Below are 15517 nucleotides of genomic sequence, written 5' to 3' on the forward strand. Positions count from 1 at the left end.
GTCAGTGGTGTACCATGCGGCCAACATCCACATATGGCAGGACAAGAGGCGCTTCCACAAATGCGAACACCCTCCGCTGTCCGAAGAAGATGGTCAGAAGTCATGGCTGCGCATTGGATCTCCTGCCCATGATGCCCTCGTCAAGGTTGTTAAGGACAAGAACCTCACGAAAGATCTCCCCCACTGCACCCTGTACTGCCACACCGGGAACTTGGAAGTGTACCATTCACTCATGCTGAAATATGCACCTAAACGGCAGCACTTCAGCTATGAGGGAATGGTATGCCGCACTCAGCTGGCTGCCATTGATCATAACAACCATGTTGGAAGACAGCAGTCCACACGGAAAGATGGTACTTTGCAATACAGCATTGTCTGCCCCAAGTCCCTGTCAACGAACAAGAAATGGGTAGCCAACGCCAAGCTGGAGAAGAAGACCTATCCATACAGGGAAGACTTAATGAAAGATGTTGTCCTCATGCGCACCAACAGATTGGAGAAGTCCCATGCTGACCTCCCTCCAATTTTGCCAAACACTGGCAGACTTGAAACGCCAGACCAAGCTGAGGTGATCAAGAGAACTCAGCAGCATTCACGATTTGCTCCTAAATAAGCAAACAGAGAAAGAAATTTGGTTTCATCTCACTTTTGAGTTTAATTTTGAATATACATTATTGTTAGATACTTCCAAGAAATGCCACTATTATGGTCAAATATTTAATCTCTCTCGGTATCACTTTTATGAAATGATCTCTGTTGATGATATTGTTGAAAAGAATTCTCAAATTTCATTTTATGGATCACTGAATGCATTGCGACAATGACATTATTTACATTGTAGACTCTCACACACCAGCCACAATACTGCAATAGCAATGTTTTTCTTAACAAGTGCATGTTTAATCCGGATATATAGCATCGTCTTCATTTTCTTCTGGGTCTGCATCCCTGAAACCTGTGTAGTTGCCATCTGGGTCTGGGAACTTAGCACGGATTCTTTTCACGACACATGACGGTATTACTTTCCGTACACGCTTGCCAAGTCTGTTGTGTGTCCACCACGTAAACTGATGGTAAGCAGCAAGTCGGTATGCCCTGCAATGAGAGATATTGAAAGTAAATCAAAACATCAAACATAAAAGTCATGGCATGGTTATCAATCATTGTTTGTACATTCTTGAATTTCTGACAAGCATGATTTGTGACTTTTCAACCTCTCAGCTGATGTGCCACGATATATTGAAGAAACTGTTGATTTAAGTTTGAATTATGTTGTATATTGTATTTTTGTCTGTGTTTTGTAAATAACTTTTGTCCTGTGATGTACATTGTAGTGAACATGTAGACCCCAATCTATACAATAAGAGAGGAAGTCCGATTCTGTGATGAACTCCTTCTAGAGATTGAGCGTGCGTAGGCGGTGACAGTCCATACCAACATAGAGCCTGTGGGTTGCACTAGGTTTTAAGCGAAAAAAATGTGCAGAATCTTGACTTTAAGGGGTCACAATAACATTGTTACCTACTCAGGACAGTCCCAGTCCTGACACTGTCTGGGGGAATATGACACAATTTTCTACTATTATTATTATTATTATTGTTATAATGAAGGCCTAGTTAGATAACACAGAACTGGGCAAGGTTCTGAATTCTGGAATACAATTGAGTCGCATGAGTGAGTTTAGGCCTAAACGGTAAGACCCTGATCTATTAGGCCTACATCAATAGCACATTATTTCCAATGCCAAGAAAGTTAATTGAAAAAAAAACATAACTGGTTGCTGTAATCTCGAGGACAGTCTGGGTTGTGGTACCGCCATTGTATTGGCCCAGACAGTCTTGAATCACTGTCAGTTGGACTGTCAGCAGGCACAGTACAGATCAGAATGGCAAGAAGGCAGCGCCCAGATGCAGTAACCGATGAGGAAATCCAAGCATTTCGCGAAGCCCAACATGAATTGGGCAATGACAACGCCAGGATCGGGGCCTTCCTGGCAGGACGGGAGGAGTTGACGCCGCATGCGCACGCCATCTACAATGGACACCTCAATGGCATCATCAATCGCCTCCGCGTTGTTCGTCGAGCAATAAGAAGATCGGAAATTGTAGATGGCCATCTGCCTGCTGATCCAAACAGGAGGGATGATCGATTTGTATTCAATTTTGATGGATTAAACAATCCAGAAGAGTTAGCTGTAAGTATGCAATGTTCGAGGACCAACCTTGTCTGACGCTTTGAAATGTTTTAGGTAATTCAATACTTTTATACTTTCCAAGAGTTGCTCTTGCAAAATCATCAATCAACCAATCAGTATTCGTGATGTTCTCGCGATATTTGCCCGCATGTGTTCGGCTACTACTGGCGTGAAAGCAGTTATATTATTGATTAGTCTGGTCAGAAAAAACTTGTGTCATACCTCTTAAACTTTATTCATCCAGGCTCAGATGAACCAAGCAGAGGCCAACGAAGCTGCCGACCCAGTGGCAAGAATGAACGATGGTGGTGAACAAGACGGTGGTCAACAAGAGCCAGTCGGACAAGAGGGAGCTGCGAATGAACTTCCAAGGTGATAGTCTTACATAAGCTGATGATACATCAATAACCTATTGCAGATGCTGGCCATGTCTAAACTGAGATACTTATCCGACTACTAGATGAAGGAAAATAGTATGTGTTCCAAACCACTCACCACTGCCCTGTCCTGCCATCTAAATACTTCCCTTGATTTAAAACAGTTTAACCTTTTTGGAACAATTGATGATAACTATTGGAACAACTGATGATAAATTTGAATTTCAGGGGTGGACTCCGACAATTGCAGGCGCAGAATCAGTTGATGATGAGAGACATGTTACACAGGATGGCGGCAAGAGAGGCCGAGGAAGATGAACTTAGGGGATACATGATCCGATTTATGAGACAGAACCTGCATCTTGATGATGAATGATCCAACAGCAAAGGCCATGTATAGATAAGAATAAACTTTATTCGTATCTTTACAGTGTTTTTCTTTGTTCTCTTCATTTTTCTCATACCGTCTCCGCTGGTCTAAACCAGCAATGCACTATATACAAAGAGAAATACTCTAATCTTTTTTGTAAGAGACCACGTGACTCCACCAATGTTGGGTGCTTTAAATAAGCCTGAACTGAAGTAGTTAATGGACTGAAAAATGACAGGCCACATGATAATGAAGCACCAAACACTGGCCGAGTCAGGTGGTCTCTCCGAAAAAGGAATTGAGTATAGCCTGGTCCCTGCCCATTAAAATAATTTCAGATTCGTTTAACTTTTACTTAAAACGGAGGTAGTCAGAAATTGGTGCCTCATCTATAAAGTGGGACATCTATAAAGCTCTAACCCTAAATGACTTAACCAACGAGGACATTCATTCTTCTGAAGCTGTTTCTGCGCATGTTCCTTAAACCACCTGCCAAACCAAAAATTGCGGGAATTGTTCTTCGGCGATGTCGTGACCGAACACCTGCTGCCCGAAAAATGAAGACAGTGTTCGATTCTCACCCGTCCAGCCCTGAACTCTCTTCCACGGCCATGGGTAACCACGAGTGGGACCTCATCTGGATACCCTTGATCTGCCAGAATGTTCGTCCCGTGTGGTACCAATGGTTCTTCCATTATCCTACAAAAAATCAGGATTGAGGAATGATCTGTCCAATTTTCACTATAAAACCAAAACCAAATGTTTCGTGTGTTTTAGTTGCCTAGTTCCTACATTCACCATCAGGGGATAGCATCGTTAACTTATGAGATAATGAATTGTTACTTTTAAAATGATCTGGTTGTTGGTAACCAATAAAAGAAATTGCATATCAGGAACTACCTGTAGCAGAGAGCATCAGTGGTTGATCCCTGGAAACCAGGACGGCATCTGATTACGTAATTCTCCGAATCAACCAGCAACTGCGCGTTCATCACGTGGGAGTGGCGGTGACCTGAGTAGAACAGTTGTTGCAGGTTTCCTCGATACGGCCTCCTGATCAGTTGTGGCGAACCATCGATAATCCCAACTCCATTGCCTGGTAATCTCCTCAACATTGCCCACTCCTGAGCATTCGGCCATCTGATATGATGTCGATATGTAGAAAAAGCCATGTACGGTATCAATTTGGTCAGCAACTTGGAAATGTACACTTTGTTTACTCCAAAGGTGTGGGAGAGCATAGCATAAGAAGGATACTGACGAGCCCAGATGAGTAACAAAAGTAATTTGTTCATAGGTGTTAGCACATCGGGGCGTGTCCCGGGTACCAAGGCCTCTCTAACATTGTCAAACATATGATGAAAATCCTCAACAGTTACTCCCGTTAGAGTAAAGAAAAGACGTGGGTGCAAGACTAACCCCGTGAATACATCCTTGCCGAGTCGAGGACCTTGAAAATAACCAAAAAGCGCGTTGTAAATGTCCCCTATCTTGTCTTCAAAAAGAAAGGCTGCAAGCAGACCACAACGTAATCTCTGTAACTCCCGATGATTCATTTCATACACCAGAGCAAGGAGAGCAGGGTTATCCATGATTCTTGGACACACTGTAGGCCAGGAAACCATAGACCTGTGTTTATCTAAGAATAAACAGGCTTCATGATTGTGACTACATGGTAGGCATTACATCACATAGCTTTAAAGTCTTCTATGATCTGGATATTGGTTCAAAACTGACATAAACACTGGGCCCGCCTATTGAAATCAATTAAGTCATATTCCCCCAGACAGTGTCAGGACTGTGACTGTCCTGAGTAGGTAACAACTCTAATAATTCTCCCAACAGCGCAGCATGGGATGACACCAATTTGCATGCAGAGGCCAGATGGCAGCACTGTGGAATTTTGAACAAGAGATTGAAAACAGCGACAGCAATTTGGTAACTATCTGTGAGTGGATAATACAATAAGAGAGGAAGTCCGATTCTGTGATGAACTCCTTCTAGAGATTGAGCGTGTGCAGGCGGTGACAGTCCATACCAACATAGAGCCTGTGGGTTGCACTAGGTTTTAAGCGAAAAAAATGTGCAGAATCTTGACTTTAAGGGGTCACAATAAGGGTTTTAAGTTCTCATCACCGAATTCTCCCAACAGCGCAGCATGGGATGACACCAATTTGCATGCAGAGGCCAGATGGCAGCACTGTGGAATTTTGAACTAGAGATTGAAAACAGCGACAGCAATTTGGTAACTATCTGTGAGTGGATAGAACTGCCAGTGAGGTTTTAGGCATGTGGAATTGAAGACATTTACATGTAAAGTGCTTTTGACAAGGAAATCCTTTGTTGAGCTGCACATTCTATTTTTAGACATAGGGAAGCCCACTGGATTCTATTTTTAGACATAGGGAAGCCCACTGGATAATCCTGACACCTGGCTGTAGGAGGTTGGAACTTATAGTCTCGCACACAGGTAAGTACCTTTAGAAGTGCACTGTTGTTGCCTTCATATTAATCCAGTGTGCAAGACTTTTTGTTCCTCTGCAAACGCATGGTTGCTTTGTAAAACTCGAACAATAGGTAGGAAAATGACATGAATTAGCACACTGAAGTGCTGTTGTGCTGTGCAGGCGTGTGGCAGGCATTGTGCTGCTTTATGCTGCTTTCGCAAGTTAGGAAGAAGTGCTGGATAGATTGTTTTGTGTGGGCCAAAATGAAAATGAAAATGCTAGGGCATACCATCAATCATGTGATGTCCATGGCCGTAACATCATGGATGATATGCATGTTTGTTAGGGCTAGGCTTATAAATGTGTACTGTGTAGTTGTTATCAGTATAGCGGTGCCGGTGGTCATTAATAGGGCTGCTTCTGTGGATTGGCAAGTTAAGTTAAGCCAGCCAGCCAGAGGCAGAGCTGGATAGGCCCTACTACATAGCCTACATCCTAATTTCTGTGCCTGGGATGGGGTAAATGTGGTGTAATCATGATGGGTACATCTTAACTGTGACCTGTGGAAGTTTAGATGTGCTTTTGTGCTGGATGCATCGATGGATGGTTCTTAGTGCTCCATCTCAGGGAGGCTGTTCCATTCTTTTTTTTTAAATTCCACAAATTCCTCATTTGCCATTGTTTCCCTTTTTCAGGCCTGCCATTCATGCCATTGTACCTAGGCCCCCCTACAGCGATCAGAATAGAATAGCATAGTGCTGCTCATAGTCACCCGACTTGCCACCCTCCACAGACCCACCCATCGGGTGGGTATTTTGCTAGTGTTCAATAAATTAGTAGAAATAATCATAAGTGTACTGTTGGCGTTGATGTCACTGACTGAATGTAAGCAAATGGTAATGCAACATGATGATATGATCATGAGGCATCGCCATAGGATAATTCTGGCTTTGTCCTTTACCTTTCTTTGATAGGTTCCACCAAACTTGCTCGTTTAACATCCTTCATTGCCACTAGCGCTGTTCGTAGGATCGGCTCATGCAGCACTACTATATCAAAATCTCTGTGAAGACATATGCAGTCCAAATCATCTGCGAAAATCCGGTCTGTCAACTCTTCCGATTCCTGGCAGTAAAAGTTCATCAATGGATTGCCGTGTGTAGTGCATGCATCGCATTGGCACCAATCGGTGTTCCCCACTCTGATCGCAAAATCTATCGGTTGAGTGAAGGGATGATCAACATCCTCAGTCCCGTTTGGTTCTTGGTAGTCTCCTCTCGCAACAGGCTCAAACTGATAGGGCTGAATCCCTCCCTCTGCGTCATTCCCAACAATTTCTCCGAGTGATGAATCTGACAGGTCTGAATCGTAGTCATAATCCACCATTTTTGCTATATTTACAGCACGATTGACGTCAGCGGCTCTGGTGACGATCACGTGACCAGACAAAATGTCGGTGCCCACTTCGAATATTATGCGGGTATCATTAAAAAATGATTAAAAATAGTAAATGTTGATGAAAATCCATAAATTTTTGAGAATGTATTGTTTGAACCCTGTTTCAAATGTTGTGAGTTGCTGAAATTGCTAATTTATAACTGGAGGCTTCCTTTAAGCATCAGAAAATGCTAAAGATTTAAAGCTTAATGCTGAAGTTACAAGTTTTACTGTATGAATGATATCTTTCTACTTCAGGAAAGAGTGGACTAAAGCTACCCTGGAAGAGTAAGTGTCATTATACTTATACTTTTATATGCAATTTGATGATGGAAACTGTGCAGAATAAGAGGTGACTAGGCAGCCAAAGTCTTGGCAATATTGCCCTTAGTTTCTTTAATGGTCCTCTCATTATTTTTCAGGTATAGCCCTGATGTTGTAGATGGTATTAACATCTACATTGGACCAAATTCAGTCAGCGAAATAAGGCGAGTACAACAGTAATATAATTGATATTGGAACTTAGCATTTTGGGCAACATTTTCAATTTTGCGACACTCTTAATTGTTGCCGTTTGTTACGTCATGACGTTGAAATACGCCAGATGATGACTCCACAATGATTTTGTGTGACGCAACGTCATCGTCATCTCAGAAGTGACAAAAATCCCCATATAATGATCATTTCCTTGGTATTTCTTGGGATGTGTGGTAAATAAAAAACCTATCGTGTCTGATCATGTTTTCTTATTACATTTCTTTTTTGCTGTTTCAGATTTAATTCAATTCGGCACATGTCACATACACCAGGGCAGATGGTTTCCAAACTACTGAGAGAAACCATCACTAAACAACAGTTGCCACAATATTCTATTAAGGGGGGGGGGGGGGAAATGGGAAAATAAAACCACAGTCATGTTGCATCAGGGCTTGGTGGATGCCATTAGGAAGCATGTAATGGGGGTGTTTCCGACAGCCACCTTGAAGGACCTCGACAACGAGGTCTTTAACAGGGTGTGCTGCCGTTAGGTGGCACGTTTGATTTCTTTTTGAGCTATAAGCTTCTAAACTTGTGTGGACATGTGTCTAGTGACCCTCTAATGTGTACCCCTTAAATTTGGCGTGCTTGAACATCAAATATGGCCGCAAGGCGGCCATCTTGAAAATTGAACAAAGTCATATTACACTGAAACCGATGATTGGATTTCAACCAAATTTCATGTGTTTATGTATCTATGTACCCTTTACATTATCCTAATTTTTCAGTCAAATCTGTGACCTAATATGGCTGCCAGGCGGCCATCTTGAAAATTATTCAAAGTCCTATTACTCTGAAACAGATAATTGGATTGCAATCAAACTTCATGTGATTATGTATCTATGTACTCTTTTATACGTTATCCCAAATTTTCAATGTAATCTGATGACAAATATGGCTGCTAGGCCGCCATCTTGAAAATTCAACGAAATCCTGTTACTTCCTAAACTGCTGATTAGGTGTCAACCGATTTCAATGTGTCATGTACATCCACAGCAAATGATATGCACTAACATTAAAACTGAGGTGAGCACATGGTCCCTGGACCATTCATTATAATATGGTGGGCATTTTCAAGCCTTTGCTGTATCCAAAGTGACTTAAACACACACTGTCTTTTATTTTTCGAAACAAACGTCATCACACTTTTGTTTAGTATGTGAAATTTGATACAACGTTGGAGATAAAATTTTCATGGTAGGTACTGTTTATGAAGAATACTTCACATATCACACGGATTGACCTACTTTTCAAGGTCACAGAGGTCAGATGGCATTAATTGTCTGCTAGAGTGGATTCCACTGACGTTATGAACTTGAAAATTGGTGCATTTAACCCCCTAGTTCAGATAACCTCTGTTGCCGAATTTTGGCACGATCTGATTCTTGGGGCCATAACGGAAAAAGTAAAAAGTGCAATATCTTGCTTATTTGAGTGATTCATTTTCGATAAAAAATTTTATGGCAGGGACTCCTAGCAAGGATACATCACATGTCCTACGATTTTTTAATTTGACCTCCTTTTCTAGGTCACAGAGGTCAAAATGGTGTAAATTGGCTGTTTGAGTGATTTTAGGGCCACCTTTTGTGATTGTCTGAGAGTTTTTTACTTTGATATGTTTGCGTAATAAAGAAACACCAATATGTTACCACCAATATGTTAACTACAAACAAGGTTGAAAGAGACTTGCGTGCATTATCTATATCTTAATAGTGGAAGGGGGACGAATAAAGTCACACTGAGGGGGGTTTGATCGCCTTGAGATTTTGCATGAGTGTTGGTGACACCTTACCCTGATGCAACATTTTGTTTTTTTCAAAAATTTACTTCAACGGATTAGTAATTAGCGTTTGTAATCACCCCAGAGGGAGGGCCAGCGAAAGTCGGATCACTCACTTGACTTATCAGTGGGTGGAGGGCGATGGATTCAACAGCGCTCTACCTGACCTCTACTTGAGACACACACATTTTTCTCCAGCATCAATTTCATCTCATCAGTGTACACTGTTGTTATGATTTATAGATTAGCACATGTAGCAAGGACCGTGGTCCATAGTTCAAGTTAATTGGAAATACCTATGGTCCAGTTAGAACACAGTAAACAATGACAATGTCCTGATATCTAAGCCATTTATTGTCTACGCATTCGCCTCACCATCCTGACTTTCATGCGTTTGCGTCACCAATATATCGGGCTTGGGTGAGTGATTTAGCGATCTCAAAACTTTGCGGGTCAAGATGTCGCCTCATATCGTATGTCAATACCTCAACTTAACCCGTACTTTTAAACATCACTCCCCACGGGTCCATTTCTAGTACCATTTATTTCAGCTGAGCGCCATGCACTTCATCTTGACCACCAAGGTTTTTGCATCTTAATACTAAGATTTAAAACCTTGGCCCAATTGACCCAATAAACCTGTGTTCTGCTCCCTCGCAGTACACACCTAATGCACTACAATAAACTGCTATTGTCACTCATGCATCTCTCGTTGGACTGAGAAAACTGATCTGGAAACTGTAGAACATTGGCCTTGTACATGTAGGCTAAACTCCTGGGTCCTGTATCATTTTGAATGGTTGCATCTTCGAGAAGATATCATAATCTCAAACTCTGTGAAGCATTTTGGTAATTGGATGAATAATAAAGGAGATTTGACGATGGAAGATTGGCCAAGCGTGTTTAGGCATCGATATTGAGGCTGGCATAGGAATAGACATGTGCTACTGGCTACCTGAGCACTGTTGTATGCATGGCACCCAAAACTCAAGTGTGCTTGGAACATGAAAAAAAATAATATCAATGGAATCCTTCATAGTTCGATGTGAACTTGGTAAATTCCCGATGAAGTATGTAATATATCTTCGAATGTATAATTATTGGCTTCGTATGTTACTACTTCCTGACTCTTTACTTGTTAAAAGGCTTATCTTCTAGATCTTTCCAATGTTACTCAGAAACAGAACATTCATAAAGATTGTTGGGCTTCAAATATAAAAAGAATGTTATACTCAATTGGTCTGGGTAATGTTTGGGAGGATCAACATCTTATTGATAAATCTACTTTCAAGTCCTAGTCCACTTTATTCTAAGTGAGATTGGAAGACATCTCCTCCCAGGATATACTAAGAAATGTGTCGGACAACAAATTAGTCCTTTATGGCGAGTTGATTTCTGACAGCTCTAGAAAGGCTTATCTGACTAATATTACTTGTATAAAACATAGAACCTGTATAACTAAACTAAGGATGGCAGCTCACAATTTGAGGGTTGAAACTGGTCGTCACATTGGCTTGAATCATATTGACAGGACTTGTCAAGTTTGTAATAGTAATAATGTAGAGGATTTTATTCGCTTTCTCCTCTATTGTCCACAATACAAACCTATTAGGGAACAATAATATAATAGTTTGGAACTGAAAGAGTACTATTCAGACATAGTGAAAATCAGGAAAATCCTTGATCAGCCAACAACATCATCGGCAAGATTCGTCTTTGACTTTTTCCAACATAGAGCTGCTGCATTGCCTCACTGATTTCACTATTTCTGTCTTAAATCATCTATAGCATCTCCTTGGTTTATAATTGTGTTACTATTGCATGTTCTATTGTTGTTTTATTCTGTACTATATACATATCATACATCATAATTATCCAGATGGATCTGTATTACCTTTGGCACCCAGAGGGCGTATTTGAGTAATAAATAAATTGAATTGAATTGAACTGAGTTGGGTATTACTGCCTGGCTATGTTAAAAGGCAGTAAATACCATGAAGTTCAGGATGCATGCCCTTGGGCCTCTTGTTATCTATGTTATCATTGATTTAGTAGGGCCTACAATGTTAAATGTTACATGTTGCTAGATGTTATGATGTTTAATGTTCGCTAATGTCAGTCGACCCGCGAAGGCCTCAATTGATGTGTTTTTGCTGAAAATTCTGCACATTATTGTTTGTGCTGCCTGATTTAATGATGACAGTGATTAGGCCTATGAATGTACCTGCACTTATTCAATTGTTTGAATAAAAGATATTGTATTTATTAAAGATGGTTACCAATGGAACGTTTGCTAATGTGCTTTTGCTGTAAATTCTGCACATTATTGTTTGTGCAGCCTGATTTATTGATGATGACAGTGCTTAGGCATATGAATGTACCTGTAATTATTCAATTGTTTGAAGCAAAAATGTTGTATTCAAGATGTTTACCAATGGATGATTGCTGTTCTCCTTGGTCTTGGTGAATGAAATCACCTGGAAATAGGAATGGTATATTATTGACAATGATATGTACTGTACATTTACTAGTAGACGGCAAGAATAAAATAAATTTGAAAAGAGAAATGATTTTTCTTTATTATTATTATTAAAAACATTTTTATAGCGCTTAACGTTGCTAAAACTTCTAAGCGCTTTACAATTTATAATAAAACATAACATTAATACATGATAGAATAAAAGTCATTACTAAAAAAAAAAAAAAAAAAAAAAAAAACGTGCAAAGGATTCAAAAGAATTTCTTAAAAATATGAGTTTTTAGTGCAGTTTTAAAACGACCCAGGGTACTCTGGCCACGAACACTATTTGGAAGCTCATTCCATAGCTTTGGTCCCGCCACTGCGAATGCAGAGGAGCCTATCACCCGGTTTGTGCGGATTTCCTTACACAGACCCATTGTACTTGACCGCAGGGAGCGTGAGGGTTTGTAAACTTCCAAGCAGTCTGCGAGATATTTTGGTGCGTAATCATGTAGACATTTGTAGACCATTAGATTAACCTTGTACTCGAGCCTTGCTTTCAAAGGAAGCCAGTGGAGTGCGCACAGAACCGGAGTGATATGATCCCCTCTGGACACCCTAGTGACGAGACGAGCTGCCGAGTTTTGAACCAGTTGAAGCTTACGCACATTGGCCTCAGAGATGTTATATAGCAGACTATTTGCGTAGTCCAACCGCGAGACAACTAAGGTCCGCACTGCACTTGTTGCTGCTGATTTACTGAGCAAAGATCTTATCTTGCTTATACGATAGAGATGGAAATTTGCCGCACGGCATACATTGTTAACATGCGTTTTCATGGACATTTCTCTGTCAAATGTTACACCAAGAATCTTGATGGTATCACTCAGCTCAATTTCAGTATCGCCAATTTTCAATTTCAGATCAGACACATACTTCTGTAGGTTCTTTACACATGCAAGGAAAAATTCGGTCTTACTGTCATTCAATTTCAATTTGTTTCTCACCATCCATTCCTTAATTGACTCAACACATAGTGTAAGGCTCGAAATAACATTTTGCACCCCGGTTGGGTTAGTTGGATCAAAGATAATGTAGAGACCACTGTCATCAGCAAACAGTATATATGGCAGGAGGAATGATCGGATAATGTCGCCAAGAGGACTGTTGTATGCAGTGAACAAGAGAGGGCCCAGTACAGAACCCTGGGGAACTCCAAAAAGTAAGGGAACCTTATCTGATACAGCGTCTTTCACCGTCACCTCTTGTGACCTCCCCGTGAGATAAGATTTGAACCACTGCAATGCTGATCCGGTAACCCCGAATCTATTCTCAAGACGTTTGAGGAGAATTGGGTGGTCCAGTGTGTCAAAAGCAGCAGACAGATCCAGTGCCACAAACAGAACAGCTTTGTTAGAATCCATGGCATGGACAATATCGTTGTGAACTTTAAGCAAGGCAGTTTCTGTGCTATGCTTAGCTCGATATGCTGACTGCATTGGATCAAACAACCTGTTTGTGTCAAAGTGATCTGACAGCCTCTTTGACACAACCTTCTCAACAACTTTTGACATGAAAGGAAGGTTTGATACTGGACGGTAATTTGACGATACCTCAGGGTCTAGAGAGGGTTTCTTCAGAAGCGGGCGCACACAAGCCTTTTTGTAACATTCTGGGAAAGTCCCACTTGACATTGATTCATTGACTACAAGTGTTAAAATCGGAAGAAGGTCCCCAATGGTCTTTTTTAGGAGCCATGTGGGGATAGGATCTATTTCGCATGACTTAGTAGCCATGGACAAAATTATCTTTTTCATTTCGTCTTCAGTAGCTGGAGTGAAACAGTCAAGTGGAATTCCTGAGAAAGCTTGTTCAAAAATCTCTGAAGGTGCATGTGTTGGCACACATTGTCAAGGTTCGTACGGATCTTGATGATCTTTTCACTAAAGAAGGTTGCAAAATCGTTTGCCACAACAGATGGGTCGCCCAATGGAAGGTGACAGTCACTATCATTAGTGAGCTCTTTAATCACATTGAATGTCTCCTTGAGGTTTCCTGTGCTAAGTCGTTCCTCGTAATAGTCCTTCTTTGCATTTCGAATAAGATTGACGACACACTCCCGTTGTGCCACAAACATTTGTCTGTGAATCTCGAGTTTGGATGAAAACCATTTTCTCTCTAGCTGCCTCCGAAGATTCCGTGCTATGGCGATGTTCTCACTGAACCAAGGATTATTGGGTCTTGCTGTTATACGTTGCGTTTTAAGGGGTGCCTTTCGATCAAGAGTTGACACAATTGCGTTGTTTAACGTTTCTGCCGTTTCATTCACTGAATTCCTTGGTTTACACTTGGCAAATTCTGCACAGATCTCACTTCCCAATTCTTTTGGACTGACGGATCGGTATTTGCGATAAGACTTCACAAGTTCGACATTGACCTTGGAGAGACTAAGCACCATTCCAATGGTGAAGTGGTCTGACAACTCGTGATTGCAAACCGTGACATCATTCACAATTCTGTCCTCATCCCTGACTATCACCAGGTCTAGGGTGTGCCCATGCTTATGGGTTGGCGACGTCACAAGTTGTGAAAGATTGTGAGAGTGAAGAATATCCTTAAACCGTCTCACCTCGGGAAGGTCCTTGTCTACATGTATATTAAAGTCCCCGAGGATCAATAGCCGTTCCTTAGCCACAGATATCTCAGTCACCAACTGCTCAAATTCATCAAGGAAGTTGTTGACCGTGTGTTTACGAGACGGAGGACGATAGATCACGACACAAAGCAGTGGTGTAGGGTCCGATCGAATCAATGATTTTGAGCATTCAAACGTCACGAATGGTGTCGGTAACTTCCTCTGTGTCACTTTCAGACTGTCACAGTAACAGAGTCCTAAACCACCACCTCTCCCTTTGATTCGTGGGCTTTTGATAAACGAGAAACCTTCTGGGGTCAGCTGCTTAGTGATTGAATTGTCTAATTGCTCCTGAAGTCAAGTCTCAGAGAAAAATGCAAGATCAGCACCTTGCTCAATGATATGCTCACTGATTTGAATGGCTTTGTTACGTACTGATCTGGCATTCAAAAGAATTACCTTTGCCTGGACACATTTCCTTTCTGGCATTATTGGAACTTGGATAAGGTTAGCTGGATTTGTTTTCGATTGAATGGCTCGTGGTCGTAATCCACTCAGACGAATTCCTGCCCTCTTTGATCTCCTGGTCTTATACCGATGAATACCATGGTCAATGAGCGTCTTTTTCAATTGGTCTGAAACTGACACATGTGAACTGGTCCGAAACGATTTCAAGTCCCTTGGCATAAACATGGTGTGTACTTTAGCACTGTCCATTCTGTGTAAACATGTATACTGTACAACAATGTACACAGGACTAATGGAGGCTTTTGTAGGTCCTGGCTCAGTTCTTAGTCCAAGGAGAAGAACTAGAATAAAACATAGCCAGAATGGTCCCATCGGCATGTGATATCGTAAACACGGTCCTATGTTGTTCACGAATAAGATGGTACAATTGTTTATGATGAATTAAAACGGAATTAGGTAAAAAAGTGAAGTTTGTAAGAGAGGTAGAAGGAGCAGCTCCACTCAGCGCGTCACTTAACACTTGTTCCAATACTTTCAAAATGATTAGTTAGGAATAGACAGGTTACCTGTTGCATTATTTGTTTGAACACGTGATAGTGTGGATTGAACTGTCGCGCCACTGGGCGATGGGGTAGGAGGTAGAAATTGGCTAGTTGGTGAAGATTCGGATTCTGATGTTGGAACAATAGTGAAATTGGAATCTGAAAATGGCAAGAATACAATAAAATTTGAAAAGAGGAATGATTTCTCTTTACACTTGTTCCAATACTTTCAAAATGATTAGTTAGGAGTAGACAGGTTACCTGTTGCA

At 41.2% G+C, this 15517-nt stretch overlaps 1 protein-coding gene across 1 annotated transcript in view; it reads right to left on the reverse strand.

Annotated features, from left to right (window-relative positions):
• Positions 1 to 733: 733 nt before the first annotated feature.
• Positions 734 to 15517, reverse strand: part of LOC135499960 (uncharacterized) — a 193232-nt gene continuing 178448 nt past the window's right edge. The window contains exons 6-7 of the transcript XR_010449372.1: positions 11575 to 11619; positions 734 to 1095 (exon numbers count right to left, since the gene is read on the reverse strand). The gene's annotated coding sequence lies outside the window, so the exon portion shown is untranslated. The remainder of the gene's footprint in view (positions 1096 to 11574; positions 11620 to 15517) is intronic.

The sequence above is a fragment of the Lineus longissimus genome, chromosome 15, assembly GCF_910592395.1.
Source record: "Lineus longissimus chromosome 15, tnLinLong1.2, whole genome shotgun sequence".
Classification (NCBI taxonomy): Eukaryota; Metazoa; Nemertea; class Pilidiophora; order Heteronemertea; family Lineidae; genus Lineus; species Lineus longissimus.